The sequence below is a fragment of the Hypanus sabinus genome, chromosome 7 (assembly GCF_030144855.1).
Source record: "Hypanus sabinus isolate sHypSab1 chromosome 7, sHypSab1.hap1, whole genome shotgun sequence".
NCBI classification, from domain to species: Eukaryota; Metazoa; Chordata; class Chondrichthyes; order Myliobatiformes; family Dasyatidae; genus Hypanus; species Hypanus sabinus.
In genome coordinates, this window is record NC_082712.1 from 48,793,036 (window position 1) to 48,818,716 (window position 25,681).

At 42.6% G+C, this 25,681-nt stretch overlaps 1 protein-coding gene across 1 annotated transcript in view; it reads right to left on the minus strand.

Annotated features, from left to right (window-relative positions):
* The window catches only part of gldc (glycine dehydrogenase (decarboxylating)), a 206,309-nt gene that overhangs the window by 98,568 nt on the left and 82,060 nt on the right, over positions 1–25,681 (minus strand). The gene's annotated exons all lie outside the window — the stretch shown is intronic.

The window sequence follows — 25,681 nt, forward strand, 5'->3', positions numbered from 1 at the left end:
TGTATTATCTGCATGATCACTAGAGACTGCTGCTATTAAAAGTTTGAAAGGTTGCATTTTAGAACATCAAAAGGTGAATAAAAACACCCAAACTTTAGAACCTATGGACTCAACTTCAAGTACTCTTCATTTCATGTTCTTGATATTTATTGTTTATTTACTTATTTTTATTATTTATATTTGCATTTCAACAGTTTGTTGTCTTTGGCATACTGGTTGAATGCCCATGTTGGTGCCGTCTTTCATTGATGCTATTATGTTTATTATCCCATTTACTTTGAAACTTGACCATTCGTCTCATACAAAAGGCATCAGAAGGGCTCGAATGTACAACCTTCTGGTTCAGAGGCAGTAATGCAACAACTCGCTATTATCGTCTTGTCGGGCTTACCGTACAAGAGTTGTGCTTCCATTTTTTCATACTAACAGTTCCACACATTCAACAGACAGTAGGTGCAGGAGTAGGCCATTCGGCACTTCAAGCCAGCACCGCCATTCACTCTGATCATGGCTGATCATCCACAGTCAGTACCCTGTTCCTGCCCTCTCCCCATATCCCTTGACTTCACTATCTTTAAGAGCTCTATCTAACTCTTTCTTGAAAGCATCCAGAGAACTGCCCTCCACTGCCTTCTGAGGCAGATCAGTCCATAGATCCACAGCTCTCTGGGTGAAAAAGCTTTACCTCAACTCCATTCTAAATGGCCTACCGTTTATTCCCTTATACCCCTTATTCATGGAGCAATGCTACCCAAAGCACTGATGGTATTATGTACAGTACCCTCACAACCAATCACAAACCTAAGAATTTTATTTGTTTAATTAGATTCAAATATTATTCTGGCTGTAGTTCTGATTATTCCCATTTCTTCCTTGGCAGCAGCTACAATCGAATCCAGAACCAATTTAATTTTTTTCTTACAACATCCACCCCACTGAGTTGATGCATGTTCTCAGAACAACCTCTACCCTCTACTTTCTTTCCTATGTTCTCCCACGTCCAATAACAATCCGTCATCTCCCATCTGACCTCATCATAAGGGGCAATATGAACCCAGCGGCCTGCACCTTTGGGATGCAAGAGGAAGCTGGAGCACTCAGACAAGGCGTACAAACTCCATGTAGCCAGTAGTGGAAGTCAGGACTGAACCTAGGGCACCAGAGCTTTGAGACAGTTGTCTAAGTTATTGGCCCCAATACCTCCCTGTGCAATTGGATCCCAGATTCCCTCACTTACCAACCCCAGTCATTTCAAACTGAGAACATCTCCTCCACAATCTCCATCAGCACAGGTACATCTCAAGGCTGTGTGCTTAGCCCCCCACTGTCCTTGCTTTGCACCTATAACTGTGTGGCTAAACAAAGCTCCAATGCTATCTTCAAGCTTGCTGATGAAACCACTGTCGTAGGTCAAATCAAAGGTGGTGATGAATCAGCACATAGGAGGGAGATTGAAAACTTGGCTGAGTGGCGTCACAAAAACAACCTCTTATTCAATGTCAGCAAGACCAAGGGGCTCATTTATTTACTTCAAGAGGAGGAAACCAGGGGTTCATGAACCAGTCCTCATCCGAGGATCAGAAGTGAAGAGAGTCAGCAACTTTGAATTCCCCAGTGTTAGCACGTCACAGGACCAGTCCTGGGCTCAGCACATGAATGTAATTACAAAGCAAGCATGACAGAGACTCTAATTCCTTGGGAGTTTGCGAAGATTCAGTATGATATCTAAAACTTTGACAAACTCCAATAGATGCATGGTGTAAAGTATATTGACTGATTGCATCACAGCCTGATATGGAAATACTAATGTACAATGAAGCAAGAAAGTGGCAATACTCTTGAGAAACCAGCAGCTGGACACGTTCTTCAGACCTGCAGGTGTAACTGGACTAAAGTAACATCAATTCGTGGTCTTAAAATTCATTAAGGACGGAAGAAATGCTTGAAAATCTCCAACCTACGGCCCCGCATTGACCAGATTCTGTTAAGAGGAAGGTCAAATCAGGTGGATGAAACTCAGCGGCAGGAAGAAACCCACAGCTCGCAGAGTATCAGCACCCCACGGGATGTGTAAGAAGTTTCAAGCACAAGCAGCAGTCCAACACACAGCCAGGCACATTGTAAAGTGGAGAACATGCAAGGACATAAGCCGTTGGTGAAATGGCCAAAGTCTAACAGCAAGGAGTGGGAAACCATCAATGCAGATGTAAATGTGATCTTAAGTGGCATCAAGGGATCAGCAGAAAAGAAGTTGGAGAAGATGGGCGACCTGATCTACAGCTACAGAAAGGAGAAATTTGGAGTGAAGGAACAAGTCACCAGGAAAGATATGCCTCCTCCCCCCAAATCCCATTGTCTCCAGGAAATCCAATGACTTATTAAAGAAAGAAGAGCCTTAAGGAAGTTGTGGAAAAAAGCAACAGCAGAAGAAAGGGAGGGCATCAACCTCCTTCAAGAGGACCTTAAACAGAGGCTCTCGAAGTTGCGCAGAGCAGAGAATTTAAGGAAACAACGCAAAAAGGGAAAAGCTAGAACAGACTTCCACAAAGACCCCTTTAAATATGTGAAAAGCAGATCCCTGAAAGCATCAAAAGAGCAGGCTGAAAGATATCTCAGAACCACCCACACTGATGAGCTAAAAGATGAACCGATACTTGTCCCAGCTGACATCCCACCAATCTCACCCCCACAACATCTATTCAACATCAGCCCTCCCAAGCTGAGTGAGGTAAGAAAGGCAGTGAAGAAGGCAAGATCAGCATCAGCGCCAGGCCCTAATGGTGTTCCGTGTTGTGTTTTCAAGAACGCCCCGGATGTTCTGAGATTCCTCTGGAGAAACATGAGGGTTGCGTGGGAAAAGCAAGTTATCCCCAAAGCCTGGAGAAGAGCAGTGGGAGTTCTGATCCCAAAAGAAAAGAATTCGTCCACCATCGAACAGTTTCGCCAAATAAACCTTCTGAACATAGAAGGCAAGATCTTTTTCAATGTGTTAGCGCAAAGGCTTACTAAATATCTGAAACAAAACCATTTCATCGACACACCAATCCAAAAGGCTGGCATAGCAGGCTTCTCGGGATGCCTTGAACATACCAGCATCATATGGCATCAAATCCAGACAGCTAAGAAAGAAGAAAAGGATCTGCATCACTTGTTCATCGACCTGGCCAATGCCTATGGATCAGTTCCTCATTCCAAGCTGTGGACTGCTTTTGAATTCTTTCAGATACCTGCAACAATAACAAATCTGGTAAAACACTACTTACAGGATCTGCAAGTTTGTCTCACATCACCAGACTTCACCACAGCTTGGCAACCAATGGAAGTAGGCATCATGGCAGGGTGCACCATCTCCCCATTGGCCTTCACTATGGCAATGGAGCTCGTTATCAGAGCCTCAAAATGGGTTGCGGGAGGAAAACGGCAACAGTTTGGTCAAAGGTTACCACCGATACGAGCCTCTATGGATGATATAACAATACTGATGACAACTGTCCCCTGCACCAAGAGACTGCTGGAAAAGCTTCATCAAAACATCACATGAGCGAGGATGAAGATCAAGCCCAGCAAGTGCAGAAGCATCTCCATTGTCAAAGGTCAAGTCACGGATCAAAGATTTCATATTGACAGAACGCCTGTCCCAACTGTTTCAGAAATGCCAGTGAAGAGCTTGGGTCGATGGTATGATGCTAAGCTCAAGGACACCGAGCAGTTTAAACAACTCAAAAAGGAAACCATTATGTACATAGCTCGCATCAACAAGACCTTGCTGTCAGGAAAACTCAAGCTGTGCTGCTTCCAGTTCGGCATACTCACAAGACCCATGTGGCCTTTAACAATGTATGAAATCTCCATCAGCAAGGTGGAAAAGCTTGAAAGAGTGATCAGCACACATGTGCAACAGTGGCTTGGACTTCCACGATGCTTGTGTAAAGGGGGGGGGTTCTTCTTTTTTCTTTGTTTTGTTAAAAGCAGGAATGTTTCTTTGTTGCGAGAGAGTGCTGGAAGCTTGTTTGGGTTAAAATTTACTGCTAATGAGAATTGTATTCCTTTGTAAACCAAATGGGGATTAATGTTCTTTCTTCTGAGTCTGTAAGCCTTTGTTGACGGGCTTTTGGGCAGATCGGCGCAAGGGGGTCGAGAGAGAGGACGCAATGCTGTAAGCTGGGCGAGGAACGGACCCCAAGCGGGGGTCCGAGGGCGGGAGGTACTCCGAGGAGGGGGGGTGAAGCTAGATGTGCTTGGTTGACCACTCGGAGGGTCCTGAGCTGCGAGTCGAGGAGTTTGGAGGAGATCGAATGGTGGCCAGACGACTTCAGTAATTGAGCTCCAACGGTTGTGCACGAAGTGGTTTGGACTTTGATAAGTTTGGCGCCTTTTCTTTATTTTTTCTCTTCATATATACTGTATCGTTATTAATCACTTAGTTATAGTAACCTTTATAAATTGTACTCATTTAATCACTTAGGTGTACTGTCTGTTTTTGGGCGAGGCGGGGACATCCCACAGCATCCACACCAGCTGATTACCCAGTTTGGCGGGGCCGGAGGCTGCTACCCCTAGACGAAACGAGCTGAGCGAGCTGGAGGCAACCCAGGGGGTTACACTTAAGTCCTGTTGGACTGTACAGGAACGGGAAATTAGAATTACCAATTACAAGTCTTGTGGAAGAATACAAGTGTACCAAAGCAAGGTTGGTCATGACCCTCATTGAATCTGAAGATACTGTTATTCGAACAGCGGCCCCCCCGTGTGGCAACGGGGAGGAAGTGGACCCCATCTGAAGCTGTTCAGAGTTCTAGGTCTGCTCTTCACTTCAAGGATGTGGTTGACCAAGTCCAACATGGGAGAGCCGGTCTCGGGCTCGTCCCAAAGGCTCCTCAATGGCACAAGGCAACATCAGTGCAGAAGAGACAACTTGTGATAGAGGAGGTGAGGAGACAGGAGGAGGCAAAGCAACATGCCAGAGCCGTTTCAATGGCCAAGCACGGCCAATGGACTAAGTGGGAGAGCCTGGAAAAGAGGAAACTCAGTTGGTGTGACATCTGGGAGATGGAGGGATCTCGGCTAAGTTTTGTCATCAGAGCCACTTATGACCTCCTACCCACACCCCAGATCCTGAAGCAGTGGTGGGGAGAAGACCCCACTTGCTCTCTTTGTCAAGCACCTCTATCAGTAAGGCACATTTTAACAGAATGCACCATAAGCCTCAGCCAGTGGCGGTATACTTGGTGGCATAATCAAGTTCTCAGACAGCTGGCATCAATCTTGGAACAGAGGCAAACCACTATAAACGCTCTCCCACAAACATCGGCAGGAAATATCCACATTACACGATATGTAGCAGCAGGCCAACCTCCACAGTACCAAGTAACATCAAAGGATTCTGCATGTTGCTCAGGATTGGAAAATGGACGTGGACTTGGAGAAAAAGCTTGTGTTTCCCCCAGACATTGCGGCTACAACACTCCGGCCAGACATAGTCCTGTGGTCCACAACAGCCAAGCTGGCATATGTTGTGGAATTGACAGTACCATGGTGATGGTGTTGAAGAAGCTGATGAGAGGAAAAAGATCAAGTACTCTGAACTGGCAAATGAAGCTGCTCAGAACGGCTGGAAGTCCAAGATTTTCCCTGTAGAAGTGGGACGCAGGGAATTCGTTGCTACATCTACGACCAGTCTATTGAAGAAGGTGGGGGTGAGGGGTGTCTCCCTCCAACAAGCAATCAAGTCCTTGTCAAAAGCAGCAGAGGAAAGCAGCAACTGGATTTGGATTAAAAGGAAAGACAACAACTGGACTGCAAGATGAAGACAGAAGGGTATGGAACTGAGGGGGGTGTATCTGGGATGCCAGGTAGCACTGTTGAGCCCTCTGGAAACATTGTGGGCTTATCAACGAAATGTCAAAGAAGGAGGGTGCCCACCTGATGACCCTGATGAAGTAGCTACCCTCCTCGTCACCACTCCAAGCCAACACGAAGAGTGCCAACTTTATCATTAGGATTGAAACATCAAGTCCTAGTAGCTCTACTCTACCCTTGAACAGAAAATCCTACAAAAAGTAATGGATACGGCCCAGTCCATCACGGGTAAAACACTCTCCACTACTGAGTGCCTCTATACCAGGGGTCGGCAACCCGCAGCTCTTTCAACTCTGTGCTGCAGCTCCCTGTGGCTTTGGAAAATAAATGAGTATTTAATTAAAATGTATTTTATGTTAGTTTGTTAGTTTTTGAAATGTAATTCTAAATTTGAAGATTATGGTGATCTTATACAATCTAAATAAAACTTTGTGGCGACCCATTTCCTGGCACATCTGAACCGGCTCACAATTAGCCACCGTTCTGGCTAAGGGTGATAGCCTACAGGGGTTTGTGAGTACGTGTCTTTTGGAGCATCTGCGCCCACAGGGGGCAGGTTGAGAGAGGCTTAAAAGCAAGGCTGTGTAGTTCGAATAAATTTATCTGACTGCAGTTTAACCGCTCTGTGTCGTTATTTTAGCGCTGCGTGTAGCACACCGCTACGTGTTTTTATCGCTATTAATATACGTCACCACTGCCAATGCCTGACACCCGCCAGTGCGCGATTTCTTTTAATTTTTCGATCCAAGGTAGGCTAACGATGTAGTAACCTTCAACCCAACGTCTTTTTTTTCGGAGTTCAAAATGTTTTTGTTGCATGCAGAAATGTAATTTCGTTTGCTCTGCAGGAGTTCATCGATTTCATAAATGCAACACATTATAGTTTGTTTATACATCGCATAAAGGCAAAAAAAAACGTTGTATGCAGTGTTATTTCATTTTAAATGTCAAACGGGTTTTGTGGCTCCCAGTGTTTTCTTTTCTGTGGGAAGCGGGTCCATATGGCTCTTTCAGTGGTAAGGGTTGGCGACCCCTGCTCTATACAGAGCGCGGCTGCAGGAAAGCAGCATTCATCATCAGTGGCCCCATCACTCAGGCTTTTCTCACTGCTGCCATCAGGAAGAAGGTACAGGAGCATCAGGACTCACATCACCACGTTTAGGAACAGTTATTATCGCTCAATCATTAGGCTCTTGAACCAAATGGAATAACTTCACTCAGCTTCATTTGCTGAACTACTGAAATGTTCCCACAACCAATGGACTCACTTTCAATGACTTTTCATCTCATCTTCTTGATATTTATTACGTATTTATTACTCTTTATTTGCACCTTTTGTTGCCTTTTGCACACGACTGCTTTGTGGTGAGAGGGAGAAGTACTAAAGGTGTTTTGAAGGTTAGTTTTTGTTTTTGCAGTGGTTAATATCTGGAATTCATTACCAGAGGAGGTCGTTAAGACATAGGAGCAGAAGTAGGCCATCTGGCCCATGGAGTCTGCCCTACCATTCAATAATGGTTGATCCTTTTTTTAAAATCTCCTCCTCAACCCCAGTGCCTCGCCAGTAACCTTTAATGCCATGTCCAATCAAGAACCTATCAATCTCTGCCTTAAATACACCCAACAACCTGCCCTCCACAGCTGCAATGTACAATTCAATGACCACTTGAACCACCACTGTGCTAGTCATATCAATAATCAAATATGTTTTCCTTATACAAAACCTGAATGCCGCCACTCCTCACTCCCTAGCCTAATTACTGCCAAAGGCAGCAGAAATACTCCTTTAACTATTCAATACAAGCACACTAACCCTCTCAGGGCAAGACCTGATATAGTTAAGTGGATAATTAAACTCCAGAGTTGAGCTGAGGTAGTCAAATTTATCATGTGCTTCATGACCAACTTCCCAACTCCTGCCTGAACAGTGACCTGGATCCGCTTCAATTTGCCTACCATCACAACAGGTCAACAGCAGCTGCCATTTTTTTTCTTTTTATTGAAGGAACGACACAGTATAGAATACATAGTGGATTACATTTTCCTCCATTTTGCTTTTATATTTTACCCCCAAACAGACCTCCCCTCACCCACCCTCCCTGGGTAACAGCTACTATTTCATTGACTCTTCACTCAGTCCTGGAACATCGCAGGGTAAAGAAATATCTATCAGAATACTCGTGTCTATAGCATTCAACACTATCACCCCTCGAAACTAAGCTACAATAGCTCAATGAATCCTCAATTTCCTCACTTGCAGTCTCAACATCAGCAAAACCAAACAGCTGATTACTGACTATAGCAGGAGGAAATCAGAGGTCCATGAGAGGATTGGAGGTGGGGAGAGTCAGTAACCTTAAATTCCTTGGTGCTATCACTTAAGAGTGTCTGTCAGGGGACCAGCACGTAAGTGAATTACAAAAAGACACAGCAGCACCTCTGCTTTCTGAGAAGTTTGTGTGGATTCAGCATGTTATCTAAAAGCTTGACAACCTTCTAAGTGGCAATTATCCTGACTGAATGCATCATGGTCTTGTTTGGAAACATTAGTGCTCAAAAATGGAGAAGCCTACAAAAAGCAGTGGATATAGCCCAGTCCATCACTGGAAAAACCCATCTGCACCATTGAGGACATCTTCAAGAAAATGGCGTTCATTATCAAAGGCCCCCAATGTCCAGACCACACTCTCTTCTTGCTGCTGTCATCGGGAAGGATGTACATGAGCCTTGGGTCCCACACTGGGGTTCAAGAACAATTATTACCCCTCAACTATCAGGCTCCTGAATCAGCGCAAATAACTTCACTTACCTCAATAATGAACTGATTCCACAACCTACGAACACTCCAACTCATGTTCCCAGTAACATTTAGTTTGCAGTGTTTGTTGTCAGTCTTTTTGTGTCGTTTTCCCTTTGCACTGAGAAATGCCCAAAATCAGTCTCAGAGTAGTATATGGTCACATACATGTACTTTGATAATAAATTTACTTTGAACGTTGAAGTTGTTTTTCATTCTGTGCCTCTGATCTCAGTTTCTGGAAATCTCCCGGAAGGAAAACTAAATGACCAAATATTGAGGGGAGTCAGGAGTTGAATAAGAGGGAGCTGAATCCATTTATGAAGTCCAAATTTGTCATCTCATTGAATAACCAAGTGGGCTTGGTTTTTGTCTGACTTAATTCCCCCACTTAGCATGTGAAAATTGCAGTCCCAATGATTGAAGTTTATTTTCAAAAGTTATTTTCATACACACAGTTATTCTTTTATTTTCTTGCATCTAAAGTATTTCTAAATTATGGCAAAAGTGTGAACCAGTTAACCATCAATCTTTCGGACATTTTCACTTTAAATATTCCTCAGCCCAGTCTTGGAAACTGACCCAGATAAGGGGATTCCTGCTAACCAGTTGTCACTGCAACACATTTGGTAGTATACGCAGCTCAGGGACAAAATCTTGTGGATTACAGTTTAATACAAGGAATTAATCACATAATCTTGGCTGACATTCCAAGTGCTGCTCATAGTAAAACAGCCACATCCTAGGTGCCATTCTTCCAGCTGACACGTTCAGTGGGTTACATATAGGTTCCATCTTTACAATGTCCATAAATCAATTATTCCCCTATATCGGAAGGGTGATGAAGGTGGCATTTGGCATGCTGGCCTTTATCACTCAGTGCTGAGTAAAAGAACTGTGAGGTGATGTTGGTTACACAAGATGTTGGCAAGGCTCCATTTAGAATACTGGAGTTTTGTTTGCCCCTTTATAGGAAGAATGTTAGTAAACTAGAAAGAGTTTATCAGGTAAGATTATCAGTTGGTGCCTGGACTTGAGGGCCTGAGGTGTTAGGAGAGGCTACATAGACTCGGACTTTATTCCCTGGAATGTAGGAGATGCAAGACAGGATTGAGTTCGTTAGAGTGAGAAGACTGTAAGGGAAAGCAGCAGTATTCCAGACATGATAATTGGTGGATACAATTTGAACAACCTCCAATAAACAGACAAAACAGTGCTGATTGAGACTTCTAAAGAGATGCTCGATAAAGTGTCACAGGGAAGAGGACTCACCATCAACTGCATGAAGAGCAAAGTGTGGTTATCACAAAGCAGAAAGAAATGCAGAAATCAAACTAAAAGTAGCCAACAAAGCAATTAAACAAACATGGAAGTTCAATTACTTAGGAATCATGATAGCATCTGACAGTAGGGCTGATGTTGAAATTAGGAGGAGGATTGGGATTGCTAAATGCACATTTGAGTGTTTGAGCAAGATACTAAAGAATAACAATTTCCATGGTATGAACTGCAGAGTGTTGTGGAACTCAACACATGGAAGAGAACGCTGGACAATATCAAAGCTAATTGAAAGCTCAAAGCTGCAGAGATGCAGTTTTTGAGAAGAATGATGAAAACATCGTAGGACAGAGTAACAAATGAGGAAGTGTTGCGAAAAGCCAGAGTAAGAAGAGAGCTGATATCATCAATCAGGAAAAGGCATCTGTAATTTCTGCAACACATGATAAGAAAAGAAAAGCTCAAACATTTTGCAGTGATGGAAAAAAATTGATGGAAGAAAAAAGTGCGCATGACATTCGTGAGTTACATCAAGGGATTAGCAGGCAAAAGTTTTGAAGAGCTATTAGAACTTCTCAGATTAAAGACAGTTTGAAGACCATAATCACCCATGTCATATGAAACAGCACATACTGAATGAACAAATACAGGAGATTGAGAGGTGATCCGACAGAGATAGATGAAATCATGAAGGGCATAGACAGGGTTAAAGCATTTAGGGCTTGTTCCTTGGGAGAGGTTGCATAAAAAAAACAAGAGGGAATAGGTTTAAAATCAGAGGAGAGAGATTTAAAAGGGACATCAAGCACAGCTATTTCACACAAAGAGTGTTGTGCATTTAGAATGAGCTGCCAGAAGTAGTGGTTGTGGCTGGCAAAACAGCAAAATTTAAAAGCCATCTAGACACGGATCAGAGAGGTTCAGAGGGCAGACAGGTGGGATCAGTTTGCTGGGCAACAGGCAGCACGAGACAGTTTGGCCAAAGGGTCTGTTTCCATGGTGTCCGACTGTAATACACAGAATCACCCATACCTCCACAGTATTGCGATGATGAGGGCCAATTAACGTGGATATTTATTTATTGTCTTCCATTGCCCTATTACAATGGTACAAAATCAGACTGCTCTGTGTCTGGTTTCAATAGGTTGGTGTAGAAGCAGTGGATATTATATTGTTTAACAAAGTATCGTAATACAAGTATCAATAAAAGTGACTGTCAAATTCCAAAGCAATTTTCTCATGTGGCCTCCCCCAGTGGAAGTGGATGCCTCCATCCTTCAGAAACAGCTGTAATGAATTACTGCACAGGGAGGATAATATAATCATGAGTTTTTTTGAAGGCTGGCTCTTCTTTGAATTTAAAAGTTATGGAGTTATGGGTTGTCCGTAAGTGAAGTGTTTGTGCTCTGGGGAAGGGCCTGTAAGTCTATAGATGGTGAAATGTTAAAATCTACTGGTACGACTATTACAGAGAGCTGCTCTGACGTTGCTTCAGTAATCCATCTTACTTCTACAGACGAAAGGGTTCAAAATGTTCATTTTATTATCAAAGTATGTATGCAGAATACAATTTGGCTTCTCCAGCTCAGCATGAAATACAGAAAAACCATGGCATGCATCAGCAATCTCCCCACACACAACAAAGAGACAAAAACTCACAAACCACCCCCTCACCACCGAAAAAACTAACTTATTACCCACAAGGTAAAAAACAGCAACAGTAACATCAAACCCCAAGCCCCAAATGAGAAACTGGGGTATTTATATACAATATTCATTAGTTCAGCATGACATCATGGGCTAATTCCTGTTCCTATGCTGTATGTTCTGTTAATGCCTTTCACACAAGGATATATACCCATGCCAAATGTTAAATTCATAAATGATCCAATCATCATCTTACTATCGTCATTATTTGTAAAACTACTTCAGTAAGACTACTACTTCAGTATTGATAAATTCTTGTTTATTACAGGAAGAAAATCAAACACCAACTTCAGTGCTGATAATAATTTGAATTCTGATGAAGAATCATTGACTTGGAATATTAATTTTGCTTTCCTCCATCTCCACTTCTCTCTCTATAGAAAGCTGCCAGACCTGCTGAGTCTTTCTATCTTCTGATTTCTAATATTTGCGATCCTTTTGATTACTAAACTGTTTAACTTCCAGCCAAATTTTTACAGTAAAGCAGGACATAAAACTGCAAAATCTAAAAAATTATGAGTGGTATTTTTGGGCACCACCCATAAGCAACACTGTGCCTATTTCACATCACTTTTTATATGGCATTATCTGGAGAAGACCAACAAGTGCTAATTAGCTATTTTAAAACCAACAGGACAGTATAAATAAAGTACACACTAGCAAGAACAGACTGATTTAATAGCCAAATTTGTTTTCAGAAAGGCCTAGTTCCATCTTAACTCGATACACAATGAAGAAAAGAGATTGATAATGCAATGAACCTTATTTTGCTGATACCAAAGGATTGTGTATGATGACCTCTGTACTATAGGGTAGGATTTAGCTGATTTTGTGTTATATTAGAATGAAAGCAATAAACTAGATAGAGATAATGTAGTGGAAAATACATCTCCAAGTTCAACTTCCTATCTATATTTGTTCTGAAAGGTAAATTTCGATAATTTATTTTTGAAAGCTTTCCGTCTCACCAGAAAGGCAGTTACCGAATAATCTTACATAACATTGCACTGCCTTGTCTTCCAGCTTTATTCTGCACTATTTTATGAACTCAACAGCCTGCTTAAAAAAACTGATTACAAAGATATACACTTTAAAAAGGCAACAAAAACCTGAATCTGATTGCGTGTGCAACGATCCATAACTCCGTGCATTTTTGTTGCCACATATTACAATTTTATTTTAACCTTAAAGTCCTTACTGGACTAATAATGCAATACAATAAAACTAGATCTCAGCGGGTAGTAATGATAATGTTTAAAATGAAAACATCAGCACTGAATGTGAATTACTTAACAGCCAATTACGCAAAAGCTAAATTGTGCTGATAGAACAAGGACCTGTTCCAAAACCATGATATTGAGGAAATAACTTTGTTCCAAGGTGATGACTGAATGAAAGCTAATTATTAACTCAACAGCAATTCAGATGTTGGCAAGAGTGCCAAAACAAAGTGATCTCTTAACTAACAGATCAGAACGAAACTCTGCAGCTCTACCACTGTCACGGATAATGATGGACTACTTTGGATTTTGGAGAGGAAAGACACAGCGGTCTCTGGCATTGAATCTGGCTCCGTGGATTAGAAGGGAATGGGGAAGTAGCAGCAATCTGCAGTGATGGGGACTCGGTAATTAGGGGAATGGGAAGGAGGCTCTGTGGGCGAGAACGAGATTCCCGAATGGTTTGTTGCCTCCTAGGTGCCAGGGTCAGGGACATCTCGGACTGAGTCCACAGCACTCTGAAGTGGGAGGGTGAGCAGCCAGAAGTCAAGATCTACATCAGTACCAATAACATGGGTAGTAGGGTCCTGCAGCGTGAATTCCATGAGTTAGCTGCTAAGGTAGACAGGCCCGCCAGGGTGGTGATCTCAAGATTGCTACCCGAGCCACAGGCTAGAGAGGCCAGAAATAGGAAGATCATACAGGCTAAGGATTTGTTGTAGGAGGGAAGGCTTCAGGATTTTGGATCATTGGGCTCTCTTTCAAGGAAGGTGGGCCATGTACAGATAGGATGGTTTGAATCTGACCTGGAGGAGGAGTATGGTAATATCCCAAAGGGATGTTTGCTAATGCAGCACCTACAGGTGGGAGGGGATTATTAACTCGAGTTACAGGGGGATAAGAACCAGAGCACCAAAACGGATAGTGGCGTGCCGATGGAGAGATCACCCAACAATCCCGGAGATTTAGAGGAGCAAATTTGTAGCGAGATCGCAGACTGTTACGAGAAACTTAAGGTTGTGATCATAGGTCATTTTAATTTTTCATAAACTGATTGGGACTCGCATACTGTATGTCAAATGCATTCAGGAAAGTTTCCCTGTCAGTTCACAGGATGCCCAACTAGAGAGACGACGGTACCAGATCAGGGAATGAGACAGGGCAGGTGACAGAAGTTTGTGTATGGGATCACTTTGCATCTAGTGATCACAAGCCATTAGTTTCAAGGTAATTATGGAAGACAACAGATCTGGTTTTCAGGTTGGGATTCCAAATTGGAGAAAGGCCAATTTTGATGGTATCAGAAAGGATCTGGCAAGTGTGGATTGGGACAGTTTGTTTTCTGGTAAAGGTGTACTTGGTAAGTTAGAGGCCTTCAAAAGTGAAAATTTGAGAATACTGAGTTTGTATGTTCCTATCAGAGTAAAAGACAAGGATAAGAGGTTTAGGGATCCTTGGTTTTCGAGAGTTATTGATGCCTTGATTAGGAAAAAGAAGATGTGAGCAGGCATAGGCAGACAGGAACAACTGAAATAGTTGAGGATGTAAGAAACGCAAGAGAACACTTAAGAATCAAACCAGCAGGGCTAAAAGACAAGAGGTTGCTGTAACAGACAAGGCAAAGAAGAATCCACAGCTACATTAAGAGCGAAAGAATAGCAAGGGACAAAACTAGTCCTCGGGAGGTTCGAAGTGGCAATCATGCATAGAACTGAAAGAGATGGAGGAGATCTTGAATGGATTTTTTGCACCTGTATTAACTTGGGAGACTGGCACAGTGTCTATCGAAATGAGGCAAAACAGCAGCCAGGTGATGGACCCTATACAGATTTCAGCAGAGGAGGTGTTTGATGTCTTGAGGCAAATTAGGGTGGATAAATCCTCAAGGCCTGACAACATGCTCCCTCAGACCTTGTAGGAGGCTGGTGCAGAAATTGCAGGGGCCCTAGCAGAGATATTTAAAACATTCTTAGCCACAAAGATTGGAGAATACTACCATTGTTCCGTTGTTTAAGAAAGGATCTAAGAATAAACCAGGGAATTATAGGCCAGTGAGCCTGACATCTGTAGTGAGGAAGTTACTGGAGGGTATTACGGGACCAGATATACACTCGTTGGGTAGACAGGGAATGATGAGGGATAGTCAGCATGGCTTTGTGTGTGGACTTAGCTAAGGCCACCTACAGATGGAGATGGAAGAAGAGTCCCCACTGTTTTTCACCATAAACTCACAAAGAGCTTTTTTGCTATAATAGGCTTATTTTTTGAGTAGCATCTACACCTGCTCTTAGGCAGAAAACAATGGAGCAGGTACTGCTCAGGCAATCAGTGTTCCCTAGAATGCATTATTTTTTACTAGTAAGGGCGACATGGAACATCTCCAAAATCTCAAGATGGTGTTAAAAAGATTCGATTACTGGATCAGAGCACGCCACAAGCATCACTTACTGTGGTCACACTATTCAAGCACTGGTGGATGTCCCAATGGCAAAGGATATGTCACAGTTGTCGCCCTTTAATGGATTTGTCAATTATTATAATAGGCTCCTGGGAAACCCGGCTACTGTGCACTACCCTTTGAACTACAGATCGGGAAGAAATAGCAATGGATAAACAGTGTGAGAGGACTTTCCAAAAGGTAAAGGAAATGGTGACATCAGACACTGTACTCACACATTATGATCCATATCATCCAGTGAAGCTTGTCTGTGATGCCTTGCCTTATGGTGTAGGTGAAGTCATGTCACATGTTATGAGTGATGAAAGTGAATGCCCCGTGGCCTTTGATTATGTTCCCTTACTGCTGCAGAGATAAATTATGGTTTGCAGTGTAAAATGCTTCAACCAGTACCTCACCTATCACAAAGAATAATTAAAATATCTTAGCTAGGGCCTCTGCAATTTCTACAGTTGCCTCCCCCAGGGTCTGAAGGAACAACCTGTCAGGCCTTGGGGATATGTCCACCCAAATTTGCCTCAAGACAGCAAACATCTCCTCCTCTGTAATCTGTATAGGGTCCACCCACCTTGCTGCTGTTTTACCTCTGTGTCCGTCTCCCAAATACAGAAGTAAAAATTCCATTTGAGATCTCCCAAGTCTCTTTTGGCTTCATGCATTGGTTATCATTCTGATCTTCCAAAGAACCAATTTTGTCCCTTGCAATCTTTTTGGTCTTAATGTATCTTTAGAAGACCTTAGGATTCTCCTTTAACCTCATGCCTTCTTTTAGTCTTCCTGATTTCTTTCTTAAGCGTTGTCTTGCATTTCTTGTAGTCCTCACATAACTCATTTGTTCCTACCTGCCAATACCTGCTATGCAACGCCTTCTTTAAACTTAACTAGGGTCTGAATATCTCTCTAAAACCAAAGTTCCCTACACTCGTTATCTTTAGCTTTTACTCTGACAGGCACATACAAGCTTTGTACTCAGAAAATTTCACTTTTGAAGGCTTCCCACTCACCAATACACCAGAAAACAACCTGCCCCAATCCATACTAGCCAGATCCTTCCCGATACCATCAAAATTGGCCTAACTCCAATTTAGAATCTCAACCCATGACCAGCCTAATGTTTTTGCATATTTACTTTGAAACTAATGGCACTGTGACCACTAGGCAGAAAGTGTTCCCCCACACAAACTTCTGTCACCTGCCCTGTCTCATTCCCTAATAGGAGATCAAGTATCGCACACTCTCCTGTATGCATATTTCTACCTACTGAGTGAGGAAACTTTCTGAACACATTTGTCAAACTCTATCTCATCTAGCCCTTTTATAGCATGGGAGTCCTAGTCAATATGTGGAAAGTTAAAATCACCTATATCATAACCTTATGTTTCTTGCGACACTCTGTGATCCCTGTACAAATTTGTTCCTCAAAATCCCACTGACTGTGTTGAGTGGTCTGTAATATAGCACCATTAATATGGTCATATCTTTCTTATTCCTCAATTCCACCAATAAAGCCTCACTAGATGAGTTCTCTGATCTGTCCTGACTGAGCACTGCCATGACATTTTCCCTGAATAGTACCCTGCCCCTTTAATCCCCCTCCCACTCTACTACGTCTGGGCATTCTGGCTAGATGACTTTCAAGCAAAATAAAGAGCTGCACGTTTATTCCTCACATCTCTGTCTCTCATGTGTGTTATTCATGTCCACCTGGCTTCCCAGTCCCACAAATATAACACAAAGACTCTACTATTCCACCCTCAGGCTCCAGTGCAACACTCTCTCCAGTGTCCACGTCCCTGTCTCTCCTCCACCCTAGCCACTCTTCCAATATCCATCCTTGAGCTTTCCCCACTTTCATCAGAACTTCGCTCAGCCAGGAAAGTTTACTCAAATAACATTGCCCCTATACTTCTGCCCTCCCCCTTACTAACCTTACATTCCCAGGCATTGAACCTCAGCCTATGACACCAGTCTTATCCCCTGCCAAACTTCAATGGGCCCAGTACCAAGGTAATGTCACAGTCCCAACATACACCATTAATTTTCATACACTATAATTTCCAAACATAACAACAGGAATTTTAAAAAGAACAGCAAATACACAGCCACACATACGTAAGAAAGAAAAATGTCAGAACCAGTAAAACCAGACGATCTTGGTCACCTGTTGAATAACAAATGTAATAGTGAAGATCAACATACTCTAATTTAGACACAATTTTGTTATTATTCTGGTAATTTGTTGGAGTCACAATTATGGCAATGCCACATTAAGATGAATGTGAAGAACTAACAGTTAATTCAAGAATCTGAAAGATGATGCTGGCCAAACACAACGCACACGCACATTTTCATCTTCTTAGCAACCATCAACTGGAAAACTTTGGCCCGCAATCATGTACCAGAGAATGGGAGTGGGTCTGAATCAGAATAGCCTAAAACTGGAACTGTTAAGGCATTTATGAGGCATTGCAACCATAATTATAAATAATGAACCTTGGCAGTCTAAGTAGTATCTCCAGCAAACTGATGTATCTTTATTGTTGGGCCAGAAATGGAGCAAGTACTCCCCTCCAGTGCACTAAAATGACCTTGTTGTGAACCATTTGCCTTTGCTTAGGACAACACATCTGAATAACCTGAATGAAAACTGACAATCTAAATACCCCCCTGCCATTAGGTAAGCATTCTGCTTCAATTCAGTATTGCTTCTTTAGAGAAAACATGGTCTCAGATGGATTTGAAAATGTTTTAAAATGAAAATGAGTTCTATGGATGTACTGTGGAGAGCTTTCCGACAAGCTGTATCAATCTGGTGCGGGGTGGTGGGGGGCTACTGCACAGGACCAAAAGAAGCTGCAGAGGGTAACAAATTTAGTCAGCTCCATCTTGAGTACCAGCCTATAAAGTATCCAGGTCATCTTCAGGGGGCAGTGTCTCAGAAAGTCAATGTCCATTATTAAGGATCTCCAGCACCCAGGGCATGCCCTTTTCTCACTGTTACCACCAGGTAGGAGGCACACAGTCAGCAATTCAGGAACAGCATCTTCCCCTCTGCCATCCGATTCCTAAATGGACATTGAACCTGTGAACACTACCTCACTCTTTCAATATATATTATTTCTGTTTTTGCTCAATTTTAAATCTCCAATATACATATACTGTAATTGTTTTGTTTATTTTTCTTCCATATTATGTACTGCATTGAACTGCTGCTGCTAAATTAACCAATTTCACAACACATGCCAGTGATAATAAACCTGATTCTGATTTATGGTTAAACAGGACATTTCTCAAGAACATTGAAACAACAACTAGCTCCTCCTCTTCCAGGGCTGTTGCCCGGTTGAGCAACTTTTGCCTTTGCCCTGACCCAAAGCCCAGACTGGAGAAACAACTCTTATTCTCTCTTGGTGGTCCCCAACAATTTCTCTAACATCCAGCAGTCACTCCCCTTATTTAGCACCAACCCCCACTCCCCACATTTTCCCATATCCTTGTTACCTGTGGAACACATGGGTTTTCTCCAGGTATTCCGGTTTCCTCCTATAGTCCAAAGATACACTGATTAGAAGGTTAAATTATCCCAGGATTCGGCCATGGTTAAATGTGGGGGGTTGCTGGGCAGTGGATCTCAATAAATAAGTATCTCCTCTTTCCCCTTCCTTGCCCTCAAATCTTCCCATCACCATTACCTTCCACTCTTTGGCTCCCTGCCTCCTTCACTTCAGTTCATTGTCTACTGGCCTCTCCTATCAGATTCATTCTTCTTCAGCCCTTTGTCTATCGACCAATCACCTCACAGCTTTTCATGATTCCCTTTACCCCTTCTCTCTTACCTGCTCCATCATTCCTCTGTCACCTGCAGCTCCTGCTCCCCCCCCCCCCCCTCCAGTCCTGAAAAAGCATTTCAGCATGATATGTTAACTGTTCATTCCTCCCCCCCATAGATGCTGCTTGACCCATTGAAATTCTCCGGCAATTTGTGTGCATTGATCACTAACGAAAGTGTTAAACATATGACACAGTAGTACATGTATACTGAACTCGGCTTCCAAAATTTACATCGAGGTCAACGGAATCAACTTCAGTAAAACTGAACATCTAGTTTATGTAACCCAAGGATAAATTGGCTTATTATTGTCATGTGTACCACGCAGTGAAGAACTTTTGTTCTGCACACGATCCATACAGATCACTCCATCACAACAATACAACAGTGAATTTCCTGTTCAACCACATATTTTGACAAAATGGTTAGATGTGTGTCCAATGAGGCATCCTCCAAAGATGTCACTGTAGATGTCTTTAAAAAAAGGCCACTGAGATAGTTGATGCAAAATAGATTTAGTGCTGGACAGTCAAAAAAGCCATGAAAAATCTTCTACCTCAGCATCAGTTTTATGGACTAATCTTGTCAAAGCTCTACTCTGCTCTCCAACAGGATTTGTATCCATCTCTCTTGCCTTGGTCACCTTCAGTGCTCTTTTCCTTCTCATCTTTGATCAAGTGTTGTTGAAAGCTCACTTCCATAGTTTTAACCTTTTGTTTGCAAGGTGAGGTGTTGCACTTTGGGAGATCAAATTTACATGGAAAATGCACGGTTAATGGCAGAATACTGAACTGTGCTGACGTACACAAGGACCTTGGGTCAAAGGCACCACCTCCCTGAAAGGGGCCACACAGTCATACAGGTAGTAAGGACATATAGCAAGCTTGCATTTATTAGTTGGGGCAATGAATTGAAGAGTCAAGAAGTTATGTTGTAGTTGGCTAACGCTCTCATTTGGCCACATCTGGAGTAGTATCATTTGATTCTGGATTTCCCATTACAGGAAGAATGTGGAGGCCAAGGGAAGGGTGCATAAGAGTATTACCAAGATAACTCTACAGGATATTGAAATGCCTAGATACAGCGGATGTGGGGAGGATGTTTCCTACAGTGGGGGAGTCTAGGACCAGAGGGCACAGTCTGAGAATAGAAGGACATCACTTTTAATCAAATATGAAGAGGAATTTCTTTAGTCAGAGGGTGGAGAATCTATGGAATCTATTGCCACAGACAGCTGTGGAGACCAAGACATTTAAAGCAGAGGTTAATAGGCTCCTGATTAGTAAGGGCATTAAAGGTTATGGGTTGGTGGGGATATTAAATCAGCCATGATGGTCTGGTGGATCAGACTCAATGGGCAGAACAGCCTAATTTTGTGTAATGACCTTAAGGATGCCACCTGGATTCGAGGGGGTGTGTGAAAAGGAGAGGTTGGAGAAACACCGGCTGTTTTCTCTGGAGCAGAGAAGGCTGAGAGGAGAGATAATAAGAGATTTATAAGATTCCATTAGGCATAGAGTAGACAACCAGTAATCTTAATCCCCAGGGTCATAACATCTAATACAGTTACGGTGAGAGAGGAAAAGCTCAAAGGAAGGTGAAGAGCATGTTATTTTACAGAGAGTGGTTGGTGTCTGGAATACGCTGCCAAGGGTGGTGGTGGTGGTGGTGGTGGCAGTAGATACAACACAGAGGCTCTTATGCAGGGAATGGAACAACAGGTACAGGCAGAAAGGAATGGGTTAATTAGGTGCAATTAAGTTAATTAGTTGCGCATAGCATCATGGACCTGTTCCCATGCTGAACTGTTCTTTGTTCCATGGCAAACACCTCTGGCTCCAATCGATCCCACACGGATTCCAACTCAGCCTCCCTGCAACTTAACATGCTTCTTTCGTCTCCCTCCAGGTAGTGAGGAAGGGTCTTGAACTGAAATATTAACTTCATTTCGCCCACAGATCCACCTGACTTGCTGAGTATTTCTAAGATTTCCTGTTTTTCTTTAGATTTTCCACACCTGTAACTTCCTTAATTCCCTTGACTCCCTTAATATTTAAAATAAGCAATCAATTTCCCTTGAGCAAACTGAACAAGTCTGACATCGTCCATGTCATCAGGCAAACTATTCACAGGAGTCTCACTCGCCTACTGCAGCCTAGCATTGTCAGAGGTGCACATTTTCCACAATACCATCAATCTGACACCGAATTACAGCTATTGCTACACAGAGGGACCAAGCTTTAAAATTAAATTAGTGGTTAAATCTGAGACTCCCCCCCCCCAATTAAAGCATTAAAATTAATTTGAAATTAAAAGCATAGATCGTTGGAGTCATACGTAATTGACAGAACACAGAACAGTAAAGCACGGGACCAGGCCCTTCGACCCACAATGTTGTACTGAACCTAATAAATCAGTAATCAAATGGCAACTAACTAATCCCTTAGGTCTGCACAATCTCCATATCCCTCCACATTCTCACACTAATTTAAAAATAGTAAAATGGTGGGATTGGGGAGAGAAAGAAAGAACTGAATACTGTACTTTCAAATGAACATACCAAGTACTGAGACCCAAAGTATTATTGTCCTCCAGGTTATTACTTAGTATGACATGAGATAGGGAGTTGTGACTGGAAGCATATGGTTAAATGGAAGAATGTGGAAATCACACTGGGCATGTGGAAAGAAACTGAGGAATGAGAAGCTCTAGCTTTCTTGAATATATTTTAAAAGTCCCTTATTTCTAATTGCATCATTTTTATCTTTAAGATTTACAAATTACACAATCAGTCATAACAATAATTTTCCTCCTGATGCTCAATTGCTCACAGTAAAGCAAGAGACAAGTATTCTAATTTCTCTAACAATAGCTCTGCACTCATCTGCAGAACATGCTTGGAGCTATTTCAAACAGGAAAATCATGATTTGCTTCACACCATCCGCCACAAGCAGGTCTCAGTGGCCAAACATTTTCATTTCGATTTCCATTCCTGTTCTGACGTGTTCTCTTGTACCAAGATAAAGCCATCGTCAGGGCGGAGAAGCAACACCGTCTGTTCCGTCAGGGTACCCTCCAACATGACGGCATGGACATTGATTTCTCCTTCCAGGGAACAAATCTTCCCCTCCCCCTTCCTCTATTCCCCACTCTCACCTTTCACTTCTTCTCACCCACCTATTACTTTCTCCAGGTTCCCTCCTTCTTCCCTTTCTCCTAACCGTCCACTCTGTTCTTTATCAGATTCTTCCTTCTCCAGCCATCGACCTCTCCCACTCACCTGGCTTCACCTATCACCTTCCAGTTTGCCTCTTTCCTCTCCAATTATTCTGGCACCTTCCACCCCACCTTCTCAATCCTGAAGAAGGGCCTCAGACTGAAAGGCCAACTGCTTACTCTTTTTCCATAGATGCTGCCTGACTTGCAGAGTCCCTTCAGTGTTACGCCTTGCTTTGGATTTCCAGCACCTGCAAACTTTGTGATATCATGATTTGTGCAGTATCAAACTCTGTCTGACAAAACAGTGAAGATAATAATGTGCACATGAAGTAGGTCAACTGGCCACTCCCAAAAGCACATTCAGCTTGCTGCAGGATACTGGCTACATAAAGACCATTTTAACATAACAAAGAATAGATTTGCAGGTTATGTAATGCTCAGGTTATGATTTATTGCTATACTGCAGGTATCAGCAGGCCTGTAACAAGTCTGTTCTGCTTTCAGCCTCTTTGGCTGATACAAAGGCTTTGTTGCTCAATTTAAGAATGTGGTGTCAGCCAGTCATAATGGTTTTGTGATGCACACTGTTGTGGGTCGAGGTCTATTTGGCAGGAGCTGGGAGAAGACAGGAGGGAACGTGGCTAAGAATGATGTCCCTCTTGCACAAGGTGCTTTGTGCAGCTCAATGGCTTCAAGGAGGAAGGACCAATACTCCTGTGGGGGAGTCCGTTTGTTCAAGATGGATTCGAGCGACGTTCAGAAGGTGGTGTGTACTACCACGCAGACCACGGATCCAGCTCACCAATTATAGACAAGTTCAAGATGAGCTCCGACTTATCTGCACATTTGACTATTTGATTACAATGGCCCCTTCTGTTGTTTCTTTTTAATAATTCTTCGGTTAACATTCATAAATATACTTTCTTTATAAGTGTATGCAGTATACAATCTGTTATTTCTTGCGATGGGGGAGGGGCAGCATTCACACAGTCTGGGGTTTGGGTGGCTGAGATATCCCAATCTCATGGGTCTGGCGGGACCGAAGTCATTTACACCCTAGACCAGGGGTCAGCAACCCGCGGCTCCGGAGCCGCATGCGCCTCTTTCATCTCTGTGCTGCGGCTCCCTGTGGCTTTGGAAAATTAATGATGAGTATTTAATTAAAATGTATTTTATGTTTGTTAGTTTTTGAAATGTAATTCTAAATTTGAAGATTATGGTGATCTTGTACAATCTAAATAAAACGTGTTTTTTGTCATTATTAATATACGTCACCACTGCCAATGCCTGACACCCGCCATTGCGAGATTTCTTTAATTTTTCGATCCAAGGTAGGCTAACTATGGAGAATTCTAAAAAAAGAAAAGTGACTGAAGAAAACAGAACGTTTAATGATACATGGGCAGATTCATTTGCTTTCACTGCTGAAGAGACTGGTTTACCGGTTTGCTTAATATGCAATGAGAAACTAGCAAACAACAAGAAGTCAAAACTCGCAAGACATTTCCAGAATAAACACGCAGCCTTTGCTCAAAAATATCCGGTTGGAGATGAGAGAAAAAAAGCCGTTTCAGAACTGATGCGGAAGGTTGATGAGCCAAAATCATTTCAAGAAGTGGATGAAGTCTGGAAAATCAACTACGTACGCTAGTTTTGTTGCCGCTTAGGAAATAGTCAGGCACGGGAAGCAGTTTACAGATGGTGAATATATAAAAGAATTTTTCATTAAGATTTCAGAACATCTATTCACAGACTTAAAAAACAAGAGTGAAATTGTGCAGAAAATCAGGGATATGCCCCTCTCTGCAAAGACTGTCAAAGACAGAACCATAAAAATGGCAGAAGACATCACAAGAGAGCAAATTAAAGACATCAGTTCAGCTGTGGCCTACTCGATTGCCTGTGACGAGTCTAAAGACAAAGCTGATATTGAAAAAATAGCGCTGTTCTGCCGGTATGTAAACTCTGCCGGGCCACAGGAAGAAATGATTGAGTTGATACTTCTAAAGGGCCAAACACAGGGGGGAGTACATCTGTGAGGCTGTCTTGAATTGTTTAAGAGCCAAAGGAAGAAAGACCACCCACCTGGTGTCAGTAGCTACTGATGGGGCACCAAGTATGACAGGAGCGCACAAGGGATTTGTGGCTTTGCTGCAGAAGTCGCTGGACAGAAAGCTGCTGACTTTTCACTGCATCTTGCACCAAGAGGCACTGTGCGCTCAAACATTTCCTCCGGAATGCACAGAAGTAATGGATGTTGTCATTCAGATTGCCAATAAAATAATGGCAAAAAGTTTAAATCACCGTCAATTCCGTTTGTTACTGGACGAGCTGGAAAGCGCATTGTCTGATCTCCTGCTGCACAGCAAAGTCCCATGGCTGTCCAGAGGGGAGGTGCTGAAGCGCTTTGTCGCGTGTCTGGAAGAAGTGAAAACTTTCCTGGGCAGCAAAGGGCTCACCTTTCCTGAGCTGGAACAGCCAGGGTGGCTGGAAAAGCTACACTTCATGGTAGACATGACAGCGCACCTGAACACGCTGAACACAGCTCAGGGGAAAGGACGCACAGCCATTAACCAAGTATGATAAATATTTTAATTGCCTATTATTTTACATATATTCATATTTTTCATTGTTCAGTGAAATAGTCCTTTTATTTTTCAGGTTGACAGCTGGCTGATGTTATTTTTGGTTTGCTGCTGATGGACAATTTATGTTCAGCATTTTTCATAAATACAAGAAGGACTCAAATAGACATTGAGTATTTTACTTAAAAGTAACCTTCAACCCAACGTCTTTTTTTCGGAGTTCAACAGGTTTTTGTTACATGCAGAAATGTAATTTCGTTTTCTCTGCAGGAATTCATCGATTTCATAAATGCAACACATTATAGTTTGTTTATACATAGCATAAAGGCAAAAAAAATGTTGTATGCAGTGTTATTTAATTTTTCATTTTAAATGTCAAACGGGTTTTGTGGCTCCCAGTGTTTTCTTTTCTGTGGGAAACGGGTCCAAATGGCTCTTTCAGTGGTAAAGGTTGCCGACCCCTGCCCTAGACGTACAGAGCCTGAGGAAGGTGGCATCCGCCACAGAGTCCAGTGGCTGTTAGCGAGAGGATATCCAGCCTCATTTCCAGAGACGGCCAGTAAAAAGGGGTTTCATTGTGGGGCTGTTGTCCTACATTGAATTTGCTGAATGCTATGTGATTGCCCTAAGATTTAATTAAGTGGTTTCGTGCTTAAGTCTGTGTTAAGCTATTGTTTGGGAAAACGATTATGATACGTGGTTATGGACGCCGCAGGGGTTAAGCACTA